At 39.5% G+C, this 18,345-nt stretch overlaps 1 protein-coding gene and 1 long non-coding RNA gene across 6 annotated transcripts in view; both read left to right on the plus strand.

Annotated features, from left to right (window-relative positions):
- MRTFB (myocardin related transcription factor B) overlaps positions 1 to 18,345 on the plus strand; it is a 250,959-nt gene that overhangs the window by 143,433 nt on the left and 89,181 nt on the right. The gene's annotated exons all lie outside the window — the stretch shown is intronic.
- LOC125090600 (uncharacterized) lies at positions 3,679 to 16,732 on the plus strand. Its single transcript, XR_007124399.1, has 3 exons — positions 3,679 to 3,689; positions 14,990 to 14,996; positions 16,156 to 16,732. It is a non-coding gene; the product is annotated as an uncharacterized LOC125090600 (long non-coding RNA).

Here is an 18,345-nt window from a genome sequence, read left to right on the forward strand (position 1 = left end):
TTTATTTGTAAGCCAAATACTTTTTATAAGGTGCTCTTCCCTGCCTTTACTTTTTTTTTTTTTTTTTTAAGGAATATAATCATGTTGGTCATATACCTAACACTTGTATTCTGACCTTCTTAGTTACTCTGTGTCTTCTCACAAAAACACTTCATTGCTTGCCTCTTTCTGCGAAGTAACCAACCAACACACATTTTTTTCAAAATCCACCTGCAAATAAGGCCCTGTGTTAGGTTTTTCCATGTGTTTCTGCATATTACTACATTCTTTCCCCTTGCCCATACAGTAGGCCTGGAGCTCAAACTGGCAAATAGCCAAGCGAAAGTACGAACTTGTGCCTGTGGAGAGAAGGCTTATTCCCTGAATGGGTAAAGTCATTTTCCCTTATGAGATGGGTTTGCGGTGTTTTCATTTTATAGGAATATAAACTGAACAGAGATTAAATAATGCAGGGACAAGCAGTGAAAAAGGAACAAAGTTTCAAAGATATGGTTGCTTTTAACACCACCTCTAAGGTTATAAAGGGAACTAAGGTTATATAAGGATATAAAGGTGTTAGAGTAGGCCAGATAAATTTTCTTTGGAAGAAAGAGAGTTAAAGGTATTTTGAAGACAGACTATTTTAAGTTTTGTACACAGGAAATAGGTACAAAAGGTGTAAATACAATCGCATAGAAAGCTAAAATGTTAAGATCTTGCTTGAGCAGAATAGTTTTACTTTAAAATTTCAAGGCCTGTTGATGTTGACGACATTCTGCCTGTCGCATCTGCCAGGATTGCCCCCGTGGGTACATTTTCCCCACATGCACAATGCGTGCAGATGAAGGGAACCTGGGCATGGTCACACCCTCCTCTAGTGTCGTATCTCACTTTATACTCTTCTCAGGCACTTCCATGCTAGGAGGGCGACCCTACAACCAGGCACCTTGGTCGTTCGGACCAGAGAACACAGGCAGTTCTGTGTGTCTCTTTATTCTAGCCTTGTACTTCCAAAGGTACTCAGCTAAATGAAGACATTTAAAAAATTCCTCTAATGGAAGATGTCCAAATAGTCACTTTGTTCTTTTTAACCTTTTAAACAAATAGATTTTCAGGTTAGTGAGTAAAATTGAGATCCTAATAATGGGTCGTCCTGTTAATGGCAATTTATTTCATATTAAAGTATTTGATATTTAAACACTAAAATAAAAATCTCCTTTAATGTAGTCTATAAATCGGTTTTTTTTCCTATGGAAAAAATATAAAAATATAATATAAATATCATATAAAGTGGTATTTTTCTGATTTCCTATAGTGGGGTAATAATGTTTTTACCTGTTCTTTTTAACTCCTGAACTTAGACCAGTTTATTAACGTTTTAGTGAAGAGTGATTTATGGGTAAGTTGCAGGCATACCTGAACGTGTCAGCGTGCGTCTTCTAACACTATAGGCTCCTTATACCACAATAGTTATGACTCTGAAAATCTTAACATTGATACTAGCATATATTTAATACCTGCCCCATATTCGTATTTCCCCACTTCTCCCAATGATGTCCTTTGTTGGTATTTTTCAACCAGGATCTTATCATGTAGCATTTATTGCATTTAGTTGTCCCCTAATGTCCCCTAATCTGGAACAGTTTCTCTACCTTTTTTAAAGACTTGCTTTTTTCTTTCTTCTTCTTCTTCTTCTTTTTTTTTTTTTACATTTCTTCTCTCTTTTTTTTATGTTATGTGTTTTTTCAGAGCAGTTTTAGGTTTACAACAGAATTGAGAGGAAGGCACAGGGATTTATCCTATGCCCCCTGCCCTCGCACATGCACAGCCTCCCCCTTGATCCGCATCACTCACCAGAATGGCCCATATTTTACTTTACCAAGGATGAACCCACATAGATACCTCATAATCACCCAGTGTCCGTAGTTGACCTTATGGCTCTTTCTGGGTGATGTATGTTCTGTGGGTTTGGACAAACGTATAATGCCATGTGTTCCCCATATTTGGACAGTCCTAAATACCCCTGCACTCTGTTCATTTCTTCGATCCCTGCCCCACCCCCCAGCCTAGCAGCCATTCATCTTTTTAGTTCTGCCTTTTCTAAAATGCTGTATAATTGGAATCATCCAATAGGTAGCCTTTTCAGACTAGCTTCCTTTTTTTTTTTTTTTTAAAGATTTTATTTATTCATTTGACAGAGAGAGAGGTCACAAGCAGGCAGGGAGGCAGGCAGAGAGAGGAGGAAGCAGGCTCTCCGCAGAGCAGAGAGCCCGATGCGGAGCTCGATCCCAGGATGCTGGGATCATGACCTGAGCCGAAGGCAGAGGCCTTAACCCACTGAGCCACCCAGGCGCCCCTTCAGACTAGCTTCTTTTAATAATATGTATTTAAGTTTCCTCCATGTCTTTTCATGGCTTGAGAGCTCATTTCTTTTTTAGTGCTGAATAATATTGCATTGTCTGGGTGGACCACAGTTTGTTTTATAGAAGGATATTTCCATTGATTCCAAGTTTGGTGATTTATGCAGAAAAATGCTATAAATATTTGCATGCAGGTTTTTGTGTGGACATAAGTTTCTAATTCCTCTGGGAAATGCCACGGAGCACGATTGCTGGATCGTATGGTGAGAGTATGTTAACTTTTACCAAAAAAAACCCACCAAACTAATTTTCAAAGTGGCTGTACCATTTTGCATTCACAACCACTTTTTTAGTTTGTTTGTTTTTTATTCTTACACAACTTGGCATTTTTTAAAAAGATTTTTTATTTATTTATTTGACAGAGATCACAAGTAGGCAGAGAGGCAGGCGGAGGGGGCGGAGCAGGCTCCCTGCCGAGCAGAGAGCCCGATGTGGGGCTCAATCCCAGGACCCTGAGATCATGACCTGAGCCAAAGGCAGAGGCTTTAACCCGCTGAGCCACCCAGGTGCCCCACGACTTGGCATTTTTTAGAAGTCCAGGCCAGTTATTTTGCAAAATGACCCTCAGTTTGGATGTCTGTTTAGGTCCTTGCGATTAACTCAGGTTAAATGTTTCAATGGGAATATTACGTATGTTGACATGTGTGAATCACATCAGGAGGTACGTGACATTGGTTCCATTACTGGTGATATTCAGGTTGATTACTTGGGTAAGGTAATGTTCACCTCCCATTTCTCCTATGTAAATGTCCCCTTTCCTCTTTGTAAATAATAATCAGTTACAGTATAATTAATTACAAAGTAGTATGTAAGATAGTTCTGTGTCCCAAGCATCTTTCAGCCATGGTTTTAATGATGGTTTTTGTTTAAATAAGTTATCAAATAGGTACTTGAAATTGATGGTTTTCTAATTCTGGCATTTTTTCTCTAGTAGCTGACATTCTTCTGAAAAGAACCCTCTTTTCTAAGGGAAGTATCACTAGATTGTTTTTTATAATTGGAAAGGTACTGTCCATTTCCGTCGTCATTTGTGATACAAGTGGTCCCAAATTTGGCCAGTGAGGGCCTGTTCGAGGTGATTTTTGTGTTCCTTTGACCCATCCTCAGTTTTTGAGCATATACCTACTTTCTGGCAAAGGATGTATCAGGGTCTTCTTAAGCTTTCATGGCCCCACGAAATTAGTCCTGGAATTAGCCCTTTCTCTAAGGATCCCTGGTTCCAATCACTGAGGAATAGTTTTAGAAACCAAGATCTGAGAGCTAAGCACACTCATTGTTACTTGGGTGTCAGTGCTTCTAGGCCTTTTCAGTAGACAGAGCTAGAACTTTTTTTTAAAGAAAAAAAATCATCATGTCTACCCAAAAGAGCCATGCAGCCTTGAAGAAGATGAACAAAACCAGAGGATTTACATGTTCAAATATCAAGACCTGCTATAACACTGTAGTAGCCTAGACAGATAAACAGTCTGACCAGTGGAACATAAGAGAAATCAGAGATAGTGTTTATCACTTAACTCACTACAAAGGTAACACGTACGTGCGGTGGGAAAGGATGGTCTTTTTTAATAAATGGTTCTGGGTTAAATATCCACTGGAAAGAAATTTACATGATATTCATACACACACACACACACACATACACACAGTCCAACTATGAAAGGTTAAACAGTAAAGCTTTTAGGGGAAAACATCTCCATAACCTTGGAGTGAACAAAAATTTCTAAACAGAGCACAGATAGCATGAGTCATAAGGGAAAAACTTGACTGGTTGCATTATGTTTGAATTAATAACTCTTGTGCACCAAAAAACACCATTGAGAGAGAAAAGGCAGCCCATAGAATGGGAAGAGATAATTCTTAATCCATATATTTAACTGAAGATTCTTCTCCAGAACATATAAGAGAGTCCTACAAGCCAATAGAATGAACCAGACAAAAGCCTTGACACAAACTTCACAAAAGAGGAAATCCAAATGGTGCCCATATATATGGACATAGGTATGTGTTCATTAGTCATCAGAGCAGCGCAAATGCAAACCTCAGTGAGGTATTACCACGCGCCAACTAGAACAGCAAAAATGGAAAAACACCAGGTAAATCAAGGAGCATGGTGTATGGAACAGTTGGTGGAAATGTAAACGGGTGTAACCATTTTCAAAAACTTCTGCATAATTCTAAGTGTTAGCAAGTCCACTCCTGGATTCTGTTCAGCAGAAATATATACAGGTATTCATCAGAAGATGATGTCGTAACTTGAGTGATATGAAATTGCCATTTTTTGGTAAGCACTATGAGTGATTTCATATGAGGTTCCGTCTACTGGAATGCTGCTAGCACTATTTGGTTTTTTGTTTGTTTGTTTTTATTTAAATTCAATTGGCCAAGTTATAGTACATCATTAGTTTATTATATAATGTTCAGTGACTTATCAGTTGAGTATAACACCCCGTGCTCATAATATCACATCCCTCCTGAATGCCATCACCCAGTTACCCAGTCCCCCACCCACCTCCCTTTCTGCAACCATCAGTTTGTTACCCGGAGTCAAGACCCTCCTATGGTTTGTCTCCCTCTCTGATTTCTTCCCATTCAGTTTTCTGTCCTTCCTCTATGGTCCTCTGCACTATTCCTTATGTTCCACATATGAGTGGAACCATACAATAATTGTGTTTCTCTGATTGACTTATTTCACTCGGCATAGTCCCTCTCCAGTTCCATCCATGTCGATGTAAATGGTAGATATTCATCCTTTCTGATGGCTGTGTAATACTCCACCGTGTATAAGAACCACATCTTCTTTACCCATTCATCCACTGTTTGCTGTAGGGAAAGAATAGAGGCTGCCCAATGCCCATCTCCAGAAGAATGGCCCAGTAAATTGTGACCGGTCACCCAGTGGCATATAGCAATGGGAATCAGCACAGCACAGCTAAATGTGAGAGTCTGTGTGACTCTCACAAATAGAACACTGAGTAAAGACAGCTAGTCACAAAAGAGTATGCATGATTTGATTCCGTTTATGAAGTACAAAAACAGGTAAAACTATGCTGTGGTTTGAGAAATCCAGACAGCAGTTACCACTGTCAGGAGAGAAGTGATTGGAAGGGAAGTGCAAAGGGAGAGCTCTCCAGGTACGGGAAATGTTTGATTTCCTAATGCCGGCTGCCTGAGTGCTTCCAGTTTGTAAACATTCAGCAGCAAATCGTCCACTTGTGACATTTGCCTTGTTTGCATGTATGTTAAATTTAAAAGTTAAAAACTAAAAATAAAACAATGAATACTATAAAGGTTATCTGGGAAACCACAGGGAAATCAATGACTTCTGATCTGTTCCTCCTCCCACCTCAGTTCTACCATTAACCTGTCCCCTTGCTTGTTTATCACAGTTCAGAATAAATTATAAGTGTCTGTGCACGCTTCCCTGCACACGGTATATCGCATGTCAATGTGTCTGTCACCAGAGTTCAGTATTTACTTCAAATGACCTTACTTTGAGCGCCCGCCGTCTGTGCTTCTCCTTGCATTTCTTCTCCCCAGTCCGTTGCCTGCCCTTCCGCCCAGTTGTGCTCTGAGATGCCACCAGGCTCTCTCGGGTCCGATTCTGAAAATTTCTTAAAATAGTATTGTCCAGGACACCTTTGTCTGGTCATAAGCCGGCTTTTTATTGTGAAATCATTGAAGTTCTTCATGTGCCCTTGATACTTGCCAAGCGTGTTTTGCGAAAGTTCTCCTTGTCTGTGCCTTCCTTATTGATTTTCTTAAAGTGTCTTGTGAGGAGCAAAAGTTTTCATTTTTGATGAAGTCTAATGTATCCGTTTTTTTTATGATTACTGCTTGTCCCCCCTTAGAAATCTTGGCCTATCCCCAAGCCATGGAAGTACTTGCCTTTATAAAAAAGCCTTCTAATGGCTTTTCGGTTGTTGATGTTACATGTGTGTCTGTGATACGCTTCCAACTAACTTTGACGTCTTGTGTGAGGTAGGGGTTGAGGCTCATCTTTTCCCGTATGGATTTCTGGTTGTTTCAACACCATTTGTTAAAAAGCCCCCTTCCGGGGCGCCTGGGTGGCTCAGTGGGTTGAGCCGCGGCCTTCGGCTCAGGCCATGATCCCGGGGTCCTGGGATCGAGCCCCGCATCGGGCTCTCTGCTCAGCAGGGAGCCTGCTTCCCTTCCCCACTCTCTGCCTGCCTCTCTGCCTACTTGTGATCTCTCTGTCAGATAAATAAATAAAATCTTAAAAAAAAAAAAAAAAGCCCCCTTTCCCTCTACTGGATTGCTTTGTCTGAAATCCAAAGACCATTTAAGTGTGGGTCTGTGACTGCCTCTCTCTTCTGTTCCATTAATCTGTTTCTTGATTCTTATGCTGGTACTATACTGTCTTGATTACTGTAGTTTTACAGGCAGTCTTAAATCAGGCGGGGTAAGTTTTCCAACATTGTTTTCCTTTTGTAAGAATGCTCAGATATTCTAGGTCCTTTCCATTTCCATTTCTACTTTAGAGTCTGCTTGTTTAAAAAAAAAAAACAAAAACCAAAAAGCTAGCAGGAATATGATTGGGACTGTGTTGAATCTATAGATTAATTTGGGGTGAACTAACCTCTTGACTTCAGTCCATCAGTATAACATCTCTCCATTTGTATTGGCCTTCCTTAATTTCTCAGCAGTGCTTTCTAGTTTTTAGTGTAGAAATCGTGTACATCAGGGAGACCTGGGTGGCTCAGTCTGTTGGGCATCTGCCTTTGGCTTGGGTCGTGGTCCCAGGGTCCTGGGATCCGTGTCCCACAAAAAAATAAAAAGTAAAAAAATCTTGTGCATACATCTGTTTTTGGCAGTGCTATGAATGAAATTATTTTTTAAATTTTAATTTATATACTCTGGCTTCATGACCTAAAAATAACTTTCTGCTCTACTTTGCTGATGATCTTGTAGACTTTGAATAACCCTTTCTTAATTGTCCCATACTGATCTATGTTTCTGTGAAGCATAAGGTGAAAACCTCTTTAAAAGATATTTCATTCTGCATCAGTTCAGATAAGGACTTATTTTCCTCAGAACTGCTAGGAACTTCCCAGAGCGAGTTTATTTGTGCCTGTGTGTTATGTGATAGTCTTGCATAAGCGCGTGTGTACATATGTATACTTTAAAGAAAGGTGACAGTAGGTGACGATTATGTTGCCATCATTGTGGGTGGATGCATTTTGGCCTTGGTTTTGTGATCATTGTTTATTGTTTATTGGCACAGCATGTTTTTGTTAAGCGTTGAACTCTGTGCCAGATGCTGCCTCTCTGCACAGGGGTAAGCTACAGCCTCTTCTCTCAAGGAACAGCTCAGTGGCTTAGCTCATTCCACAGTCACTGATGAATGTTTATTGGTGTTGTATTTGCTATAGAAACAGAGCAACCAAATACAAGGAAATCCAAGAAAAACCCATGTTTTTGGAAATATTTCTTGTCTGATAAAAATAGGGCTTCCATACTACTGACATTACACTGTTTTCTTTATTTTAACTTGCCTCTGTGCGTAAGTATGACCTAGCATATACCGTAAGTGAGCATCTCCTCCCAGCAGCCTTGCCATTTGTGACTGAAAATTACTGTCACTGAGCTGACACATACTTCAGGAAATCCACCTTTTTTTCCCTCTCCCTCTGATTGAGAGTACTGGGACCAGACTCTGGAAATAGGAAGACCCTGCTTAGGCCTGAGAGGGCCCATCCATCCATTTAGGCTCTCTAATGTGCATGAAGTTCCATGCTATTAGGAACGTCCTGAAGTGGTAATAAATGTCCCTTTGAAGGAATCAATGACTGTTGGTGATGCTAATATTGTTGTAAGTTGCATTTAATTAGGTATACGCCGTTTCGTGCTTTACAGATCTCTGTGTCCAGGAATTTGCCCTGTTATTTTAAGACTGTTTCTAGAATATTTTGGTTTCCCAGCCTTTTTTTCTTGGTTCATTTGAAATTGTATGTAATATTCATAGAAACAATGGAGGTGTGCTTTGTCGTGTTAGTTCCCAAGGTCTTCTGTCCTTCCTTATGAAGTATCATTTACGAAAATACAGTTTAAATACATCTAATATCCCACTTCTCATTTTCTTTTTTAATTTCCCTTATTCATATTTGTTTTCTGGGTATAGTCTCTAATGTTATGACTGAGAAAATGTTTCTCCTTGACAATGCTTGAGGTATGTTTGCCTTACTACTTCCTATTTCCTTTCCTGTTTCTTTCTCTCTCACTAGACATTCTCGCCCCCCTCTTTGAAACTTCCTAACTCCTTGTAAGTTAACATGTTAGTAACGTTCTTGGAGGCTTAAACATCTTCATGTTTCCAAAATTAATATTGAGGGGGAAAAATAGAAGCTACAACAAACACAATAGTCTGGAGAAGAAACCATTGTGATGATATGTAAATAAATAGCTAATATCAGTTTTTATGAGAAGTGCTTTCATTATAAGCCAGTGTTTGCACTTCTCATGCTTGGTTTTGCATTTTCTTTGGTCTTTTATGCTGCTTAGATACTTAGCTTACTAGCTCTTTTATTCTTTTTTATTTTTATTTTTTTAAAGATTTTATTTATGTATTTGATAGAGATCACAAGTAGGCAGAGAGGCAGGCAGAGAGGAGGAAGCAGGCTCCCCGCTCTGCAGAGAGCCCGATGCGGGGCTCGATCCTAGGACCCTGAGATCATGACCTGAGCCAAAGGCAGAGACTTAACCCACTGAGCCACCCAGGAGCCCTTACTAGCTCTTTTAAAAGGAGTTTGACTCTTCTAAAAATGGCAGTAGCATATACTGAACAGCAAATTTAGGAGAAAGAAGAAAAGGAGAGACAAAAAGGTTAATACATACACCCACCTCTCCGATAATCACAGTAAAATTCTGTAGTAGCTCTTTGATCTTTTGTCTGTTTGTTTTGGTTTTAAAATGTCGGTTAAAATTTGTTTCCTGGGGGGCGCCTGGGTGGCTCAGTGGGTTAAAGCCTCTGCCTTCGGCTCAGGTCATGATCTCAAGGTCCTGGGATCGAGCCCCGCATCGGGCTCTCTGCTCAGCTGGGAGCCTGCTTCCTCCTCTCTCTCTGCCTGCTTCTCTGCCTACTTGTGATCTCTGTCTGTCAAATAAATAAATAAAAAATCTTTAAAAAAAAAAAAATTTGTTTCCTGGGTTTTATTGTTTTATCTTTTTCAATTTAATATATTTTTTGTAGTTTTTTTAATTTTTGTGCTTTATAAGCAACAATTTATTGCATATTGGCTCAAGTAAGTAGATTAGTTATAGTTTACCCATATCCTTACTCTTGGACACTTGAATTGTTAGTTATTTGGCCATAGACTAAAATCTTTGTATATAATACACTACCACTTTTGTAACTGTTGAAATACATTTTAATTCCATCTGTTCAAGTACTCTGTGTGTGTGTGTGTGTGTGTGTGTGTGTGTGTGTAACAAGCATGTCAGTTTATTAAATGCAAAATGGAGGAAGGGCTAGGGAACATTTTCTTTTTTCTCTTTTTTAAAAATTTAAATCCAGTTAATTAACATGTAATATATTGATTTCAGAGGCAGAGTTCATTGATTCATCAGTTTTATATAATACCCAGTGCTGGGGCGCCTGGGTGGCTCAGTGGATTAAGCTGCTGCCTTCAGCTCAGGTCATGATCCTGGAGTCCTGGGATCGAGCCCCACATCGGGCTCTCTCCTCTGTGAGGAGCCTGCTTCCTCCTCTCTCTCTGCCTGCCTCTCGCTGACTTGTGATCTCTGTCTGTCAAATAAATAAATAAAATAAATCTTTAAAAAAAAAAATTAAAAAATAATACCCAGTGCTTATCACAACATGTGTCCTCCTTAATGTCCATCACCCATTGACCCCATCTCTCCACCCCCCCTTCCCCCGGCAACCCTCAGTCTGCTTCCTGTGATTAAGAGTCTCTTACGGTTTGTCTCCTCCCTCTCTGATTTCGTCTTGTTTTATTTTCGAGTATTTCTTACTTTAGTTAACTCATGGAGTCTTAAGATGTATCCTGGCTAAGGGAATGGACTTTGGGCTCTTTGGACAGAGCGTCTGAGGAATCTCAGCCAGTGGGGTGCCTGGGTGACTCAGTCAGCTAAGCGTCTGCCTTCAGCTCAGGTCATGATCCCAGAGTCCTGGGATCGAGCCCTGTGTCCTCCGAGCGGGAAATCTCCTTCTCCTTCTGCCCCTCACCCCACTCGTGCTCTCTCTGTGTGTCAAATAAATAAGTAAAATCTTAAGGAAAAAAAAAAAAGAATCTTAGCCAGTTACCTTACAAGTGTATTGGTTTCTTCATTTGTAAAGTGGGATGAAAGCAGGTTAACTGTTCGTATCTGTCAGGGTAGTTGAGTAAATGAAACGAAACAGCATTTTTAGCTGAGTGTCTCATACAATTATTGTGCTCAGTAAAATATCTATAGTAACTGTTATTGAATTGGTTGTATTTTATAGAAATAAAGGAATTCAAATGAAATTAAGTCGCATTTATATATTTTAGCTAAAATGCTGTCCCTTGTATTTGAGTGGCTTATGGAAATATGTGTATAATGGTAAATGAGACAATTCTAGTTTGTGGGATGGTGAAAGTCCTCTTGTAAATTAATTTTATAATTGCAAATTTTGAAGTTACTCATATACCATGGACTCCATTAAAATGATTTTCTCTAATTAGCATTATTAGACTGCTTTACCAGAATGTGGCTTTGAGGTTGGTAGTATATTATGTCATCTGTCCCTCAGACATTGAATCTAGGTGGAATGTTTGTTAAGTGGAAAAGTTTTTTTTGTTTTTTTAATTTTGTTAATTCTTTTCAAATGGCTTTTCTCTTCATGTTGTAAAAGAAATGTCAGGCATAACTTCTTTGCCAAATAATACAAAGAATGACAATAGTGTGTAATATGTGAGAGTCATTTCCTAGAACAATATCAGAATCATAAGATAAGGAAATACCTATTTTGCAAAATGTCAGAATATCATGATTTGCTGACCGTTCTGATGAAATAAATTACTGATTTCTTCTCAATTTGAAATTCATAAAAATGCCTTAAAATTGTTAAGTGCTTTCTCAATGGCTGCCTTGCCTCCTTTTATAGAGATACATATTTGCTAATCTAGAATTATAATACTTAAAATTGTTTAAATGAATTACATATAAACTGTTACTCTGATGAGACACTTTGGATTGTGCATTCAGAATATTTTACCATAGAAAATATTTTACTAAGGTTTAGTATTTTTTCATCATAAATGTAAAACATGCTCATTTTTTTTTAAAAGATTTTATTTATTTATTTGACATAGAGAGAGATCACAAGTAGGCAGAGAAGCAGGCACAGAGAGAGGGAGAAGCAGGCTCCCCACTGAGCGGGGAACCCGATGTGGGGCTTGATCCCAGGACCCTGAGATCATGACCTGAACCAAAGGCAGAGGCTTAACCCACTGATCCACCCAGGCGCTCCTAAAACATGCTCATTTTAGACCATTTTTAAAGTTCAGAAAGATAAAATGCAGAGCGTGTAAGTAGGCTATAAGTCCTATCATTCACAGTATTTTGTCCTGATCTTTTTTCCATTCATATAATTTCTAGAAAGATAAAATGGTGACCACATTGAACATGCATTTATATGGCCTCCTTTTCTCCTTTCATCTTATAGTGAATTCTTTTCCATGTTATTAAATATTCCTTTGGAAAAAAAATCACTTCTAATTATTTGGCTCATTGTAAGTGCTCGATAATTGTTTTCCAGTTTTGAAGTCATTATTTCAGTGGTTGTACAAGATATCATTATATACTTGTCATAATTTATTCACTCTCTTGTTGATTAACAGTTGGATCATGTCTCTGCTGCTGTGGTTAATGCTAGGATGGAGAGCACTGCACATAAATTGTTTTGTTTATCTGTATATTCTAGAATATTTCTTTAGAATAAAGACCTAGCTATTGAATTACAGGGTCAAACAGTTGAGACCTCTTTCTCGATTCTTTAACATAGTGCCAGTGGCTTTTCTAAAGTAAACCCAATTGATGCATTCATTGGCAGGGTTTGTCAGTACTCCCAGCTTTCTCCGATTTGAAAAATCTTTGTCATTAAAAAAAATTTTTTTTAAAGATTTTATTTATTTATTTGACAGAGAGAGATCACAAGTAGGCAGAGAGGCAGGCAGAGAGAGAGGAGGAAGCAGGCTCCCCGCCGAGCAGAGAGCCCGATGCGGGGCTCGATCCCAGGACCCTGAGATCATGACCTGAGCCGAAGGCAGAGGCTTTAACCCACTGAGCCACCCAGGCGCCCCATCATTAAAATTTTTGAAGGTTGAGATATATTTTACATACACTGAAACACATAGATCTCACATGTACACTTTGACTTGTTTTCTAAAACTTTCTTTTGAAATAATTTCTGACTTATGGGAAAGTTGCAAAAATAGTGCAAAGAATTCCTGAATCCCCTCTATCCATATTCCCCAAGTGATAATGTCTTAATCACACTTGCTTTATCCTGCTCTTTCCATATCCATACATAATGGTTTTCTCAGAACTATTTCAGAGTGAGTTGTGGACATACTGCCCTTTTACCTCCAAACACTTGGGTGTATGTTTCCTAAAGTTAAAGATACTGCCTTATATAACCATGGTATAATTATTTAAATCTATAATTAACACTGATACAGTGCTGTTTACTAACCCCAGACCTTATTCAAATTATGCCAGTTGTCCCAATAATATCCTTTTAGCAAACGAAATAAAAATGTCTTCTCCCTGTTTCATGGTCCAGTGGGATTTATTTATTTGTCAGGTCGCTCAGGCTTCATTAAAATGGAATAGTTCTGTAGGCTTATTTTTGCTGCTGCTGCTGTTTCTTCTTCTGCTGCTTCTTCTTCTTCTTTGGTCTTTTAAGACATTGTGGATGGGTTTGGGTTATTTGGAAGCGTATATAGGTCAGTTATTTGTGGAATGACAATCAGTTTGGGTTCATCCCTTGGTTCCTCCTGATGAAATGAGACCATGCCCCTTCAGCAGGAAGACCACAGAAGAGGTGTACGATGTCAGGTTGACCCTTTATTGGTGATGCTAACTTCAGCATGGGGTTAAGGTAGTATCTTCCGGGTTCCTCCACTGTAAAGTTACTGTTGCTCTGTTTCTAATTTTGTAAGTAGTAAGTATAATGTGAGGAAATACTCTGCCATTAAGTGGATATCCTGCTCCTTTCAAACCAACTTGCACCTGTCCTAAGTAGTTTTGGTGTCCCTTGGTAATTCTTGCCTACAACCATCATGCTGGTGACTTCTTCTTCTTTTTTTTTTTTTTTTTTAAGATTTTATTTATTTATTTGACAGAGAGAGATCACAAGTAGACGGAGAGGCAGGCAGAGAGAGAGAGAGGGAAGCAGGCTCCCTGCTGAGCAGAGAGCCCGATGCGGGACGACTTGATCCCAGGACCCTGAGATCATGACCTGAGCCGAAGGCAGCGGCTTAACCCACTGAGCCACCCAGGCGCCCCATGCTGGTGACTTCTAACTCCATCATGCCTTACATTTATTAGATGGCATTCTACTCTAAAAACACGCTTTCCTTTCTACCCCCTGTATTTATGTATTTATATCAGCATGGGATCATGGAGTCTTATGGTATTTATTAGTAAATAATACTATTTGCTAATAGTAATTCTGTTACTATTGTTATTTTGATGCTCAAGTTGTCTTAGATTTGGCCAGTTGGGGTTTCTGTCAGGCTGCCTTCTGTGTCCTTTTTCGCAGGTTCCCATCACTGTTTGAGTACTTACTTGCTTTCTGACACAGCAGTATGTTCCACACTCAACTTGCACTTCTTCCTGCCCTAGCCCTGCCATAAGCCCTTTCTCTTCAGAAGTCTGGTTGGGGGGTGCCTGGGTGGCTCAGTGGGTTAAGCCGCTGCCTTCGGCTCAGGTCATGATCCCAGGTCCTGGGTTCGAGCCCCACATCGGGCTTACTGCTCAGTGGGGAGCCTGCTTCCTCCTCTCTCTCTGCCTGCCTCTCTGCTTACTTGTGATTTCTCTCTGTCAAATAAATAAAATCTTTAAAAAAAAAAAAAAAGTCTGGTTGGTTTTAGTGGAGTATTTATAAACCAAGACCTGGGAGCTGGGTGTGATATGCTCACCGCTACTGTTTGGTCATTGCTTCTAGATCTTCTCAGTCGACAGAAATAGGAAATGCATGTTTTTGTTCACAAACACACATCCATCTGTATCTGTTCTTGTCTACCTGCATCACTGCATGTATTAAAAAATCAGGCATCTTTACTGACATCTCCACTTTTATCCAGCACCACAGTCTTCTCTGCAGCCTCCCCCTTTCCGTATTTAAAACCCTCTTTCCTGACAGGGAGAAAACGGCTTTCATCCTCCTCCCACCCACAATGTATTTTCTAGAATACCCATAGTATTCAATTCTAGAATACCCATAGTTTTTAAAATTGCTAACTCATGCCACTATGAGAAATAAATCTGCTGTACTTGAAATGGGTGGACTTTATGGCATCAGTAAACCTATTTTAAAAACTTGCTAACAGGAGTCGAATCTTTATCTACCTTCGTTCTGTCTTTAGCCCAAAGGTATATAATCAGAAGTTGCTAAGGTTGGTTCTAGTTTCTCTTCAGTGTGTCCGTGTTATTTATTTGAAATACAGCTGAGTTCATTTATTGTGTTTGTATTCAAATTTGGGTATTCTTCCAACTTTGCTGATTTTGTTGACTTATTTTTGAGAATGTAATATGTTAACAAGGTTCTCAAAGTCAAATTATATAAAAAGAAAGATGTCCTCAATTAAGCACCACTACCCACCGTTCGCTCGCTCGCTCCTATCCCATCCCCAGCCTGAACCATTCCGTCCTATTTCCGCACCCACTGAAGGGAATCAGTCTCCTTGGTTTCTGATTTCTCCTTTTTTTGCTTTTTTTCTCTCAGATAAGCGACTCTATTTTCTTGTTTTCCCTTCTTTCTTATACAAGAGGTGACATTGATAATGTTTGAGTTTGCTTTTTTCACTTACTATTTTCTGAAGACCGCTTCATCCCAGTTTATACGGTGCGGATGCCCCATGGTTTAGTCAACCAGTCCTGTGCGTGGGGGGTTAGGCTGTTTAGAGTATCCTGCAGATGCAGATCGCACTGCAGTAAATAGCTTCGGCGTGTACCATTTTATAGTGTTGGAGGTTTATCTTTCAGGTACATTCCCAGATAGAAGATCGCTGGGTCAAAAGGTGAATGCATTTGTAGGTTTGTTTCATGTCGTCAAATTCCTTCCCTGGAAAGCTGCGGCAGTTTGCGTTCTGATCAGCAGTGTACGCGAATATTCGCTCACTCCCCGCCCCCCCCCCCCCAGCCTCACCAACACGACGTGTTGTCGTGTTTCTGCCATCAGGTATCTTGGTGAAATTTTAATTGTCTTTCTCTAGCTATGAGTAAGGTCGAGCATTTTCTGATACGTGTAAGGGCTGTTTCAGAATATTTTTGGAGGAGAGTGTGAATTACCTAGTCATTTCTCAGTCCGATTTTTAAATAATTTTTATGTTGAAGAGACCAGCCCTTCCTCTGTAATGTGTCTGTTTTGTTTTGTGTTAGTGTGGCTGAGATTTACCAGTCTTTCCTTTTATTGCTTTTGGATTTGGGGTCACAGTTAGAAAGCTTTTCCCTATATCCCAGTTATAGAAGCATCCGTCAGTGTTTACTTAGAGTACTCAGATGGTTTGATTTTTTTTTTTTTTTTTTTAAGTTTTATCCCTGATCTACTTTGAGTTTATCTTAATCTAATAAGGTTCTTTCTCCCTCCTCTACGTGGTACTTTTTTCCCTCTGGGTTTTCTCTGTGTGCCTTGGATGTTTTCATTTTTTTCCAAATGAGCTTGTCTAACCCCATTAAAAAGTGCATTGGTATTTTTACTGACATTGCATTAAATGTGTGAATTAACTCACAGAAAAATGGCATTTTTATGATGTCGTATTATCCTCTCCGGGAACGAGGACTATCTATTTGTTCAAGCCGACTTTGGGGTTTTCCAGGAGTTTTACACATCTCTTTAGTTTACTCCTGAGCATTTATCTTCTCTGTCGCTCTTACTGATGGGGTGTCCTCTACTTATGTTCTCTAACTGCTTATTGTTTGTGTGTCTGGAGGCTGGAGATGGCGCGGTGTGTTTGTGTGCTCCTGGCAGTTTGCCAGGTTTCTTGAATCTGTAAATTTATGTATTTCATCAAACTGAGGGGATTTTCAGGCATTTTCTTTTCAAGTACATTCTCTGCCTCATTCTCTCTCTGCTCTCCTTCTGGAACACCAGTCACTCATGAGATAGACCTTATATCATCCGTGGGTCATGGTGGCTCTGTTCTTTGTTTTTTAAATCTTTTTTTTTCTCTGAGGCACATAGTTGTTGTTGTTTTTCATTTTATTTTTACTGATATTTTTAAATGTTTCTCTGATTACTGCTTTGAACAAAAGCCATAGATTCTGGTGAGAAGTCCCGTCATTTCAGTTTCTGTTTTTCCTCTTCTCTACTAGTTATTAGGAGATGTTTTTAGCTTCCAGGTAGACAAGGCCTTTTTAGTTTTTTTATTTTATTTTATTAATAATTTCTAGTACAACTACATTGAGATCAAGTGCTGTGTGTATTTGTTTATTTTATGGGACTGGCTGAAGTTTTCTTTGTGCCCTAATCTGTGATTTTTTAAAAATACTCCATGTGTGGTTTGAGAAGGTGTCTCCTTTTTCACCCACTAAAAGGTCACTACAACACAGTGAGGTCTCCTTAATGGTTATGCTGTATGTCCTTTCTTATTTTTTTCTGCCTCATCTGTCTCGTGCTGAGAGCCAGATTCAAGTCTCCTCTTCCTCGTGCGTTTCTGCTGGCATCCCACTGCTCCCCTGTTCGTTTTAGTCTGTAACTGCCACTCTGTTGATCAGTGCGTGGTTGTCGCTGTTAGAGATGCGTCCTTCATGAAGGCGCTTCGCGTTAAGAAGTGTCCTCTGTGTCACGTGCAGTGTTTCTAACTTGAATTCCATGTTTTCTGTGTTCAGGGTCACTACCACCCCCCCCCATCCTGGTCTGTAACACATACCAGTTCACCAAACTCACACATGCCCAGTAGTCTCTGCACACCAGCTCACGCCTCTGGCACATGTTTGAGAAATCACTCAGTTACAACACACGGGATTCAGTTTATTTATTTTAACAGATGAAAGGGCCCGTCAGTGTGAGTAGAGTTTTGTTGTTGTTTTTAAGATTCTTTTTTTTTAAGATTTTATTTATTTATTTGACAGAGAGAGATCACAAGTAGACAGAGAGGCAGGCAGAGAGAGAGACAGAGGGAAGCAGGCTCCCTGCTGAGCAGAGAGCCCGATGCGGGACTCGATCCCAGGACCCTGAGATCATGACCTGAGCCGAAGGCAGCGGCTTAACCCACTGAGCCACCCAGGCGCCCCTGTTTTTAAGATTCTTTAGAGCAATTCTGTTGCTCAGTTGTTTTTAGACACCCACATAAATAATCTGCTGCATTCAAGTTTTGTAAAGGGAGACTGTTTCAAAATTGTCATTAACATGAAGGAATTTCTCTGTTCCCATAAGTACTATTGTGGGTTTTCTGTTTTAATTTATCAAAATGTAATTGATGTACAATAAACTGCACGTATTTTAGGTATTCAACTTAAGGAATTTTGAATCCACCACAATCAAGATAACATTTTCATCACCCTTAAGAATTTCCTCCTGCCCCTTTGTAATCCACTCCTCTTTTCACTACAGTCTCTAGGCAACCACTGTCTGCTTTCTGTTACTATAGATTAGTTTGCGTTTTCTAGAATTTTTTTAGAAATAGAGTCCTAGATAAAGTGCTCAGTTTCATTTGGCTTCTTTCAGTCAGCATAATTATTTCGAGATTTATGCGTATTGTGTGTTACTCTTTTTTATTGT

This window comes from Lutra lutra, chromosome 18 (genome assembly GCF_902655055.1).
Source record: "Lutra lutra chromosome 18, mLutLut1.2, whole genome shotgun sequence".
Taxonomy (NCBI): domain Eukaryota; kingdom Metazoa; phylum Chordata; class Mammalia; order Carnivora; family Mustelidae; genus Lutra; species Lutra lutra.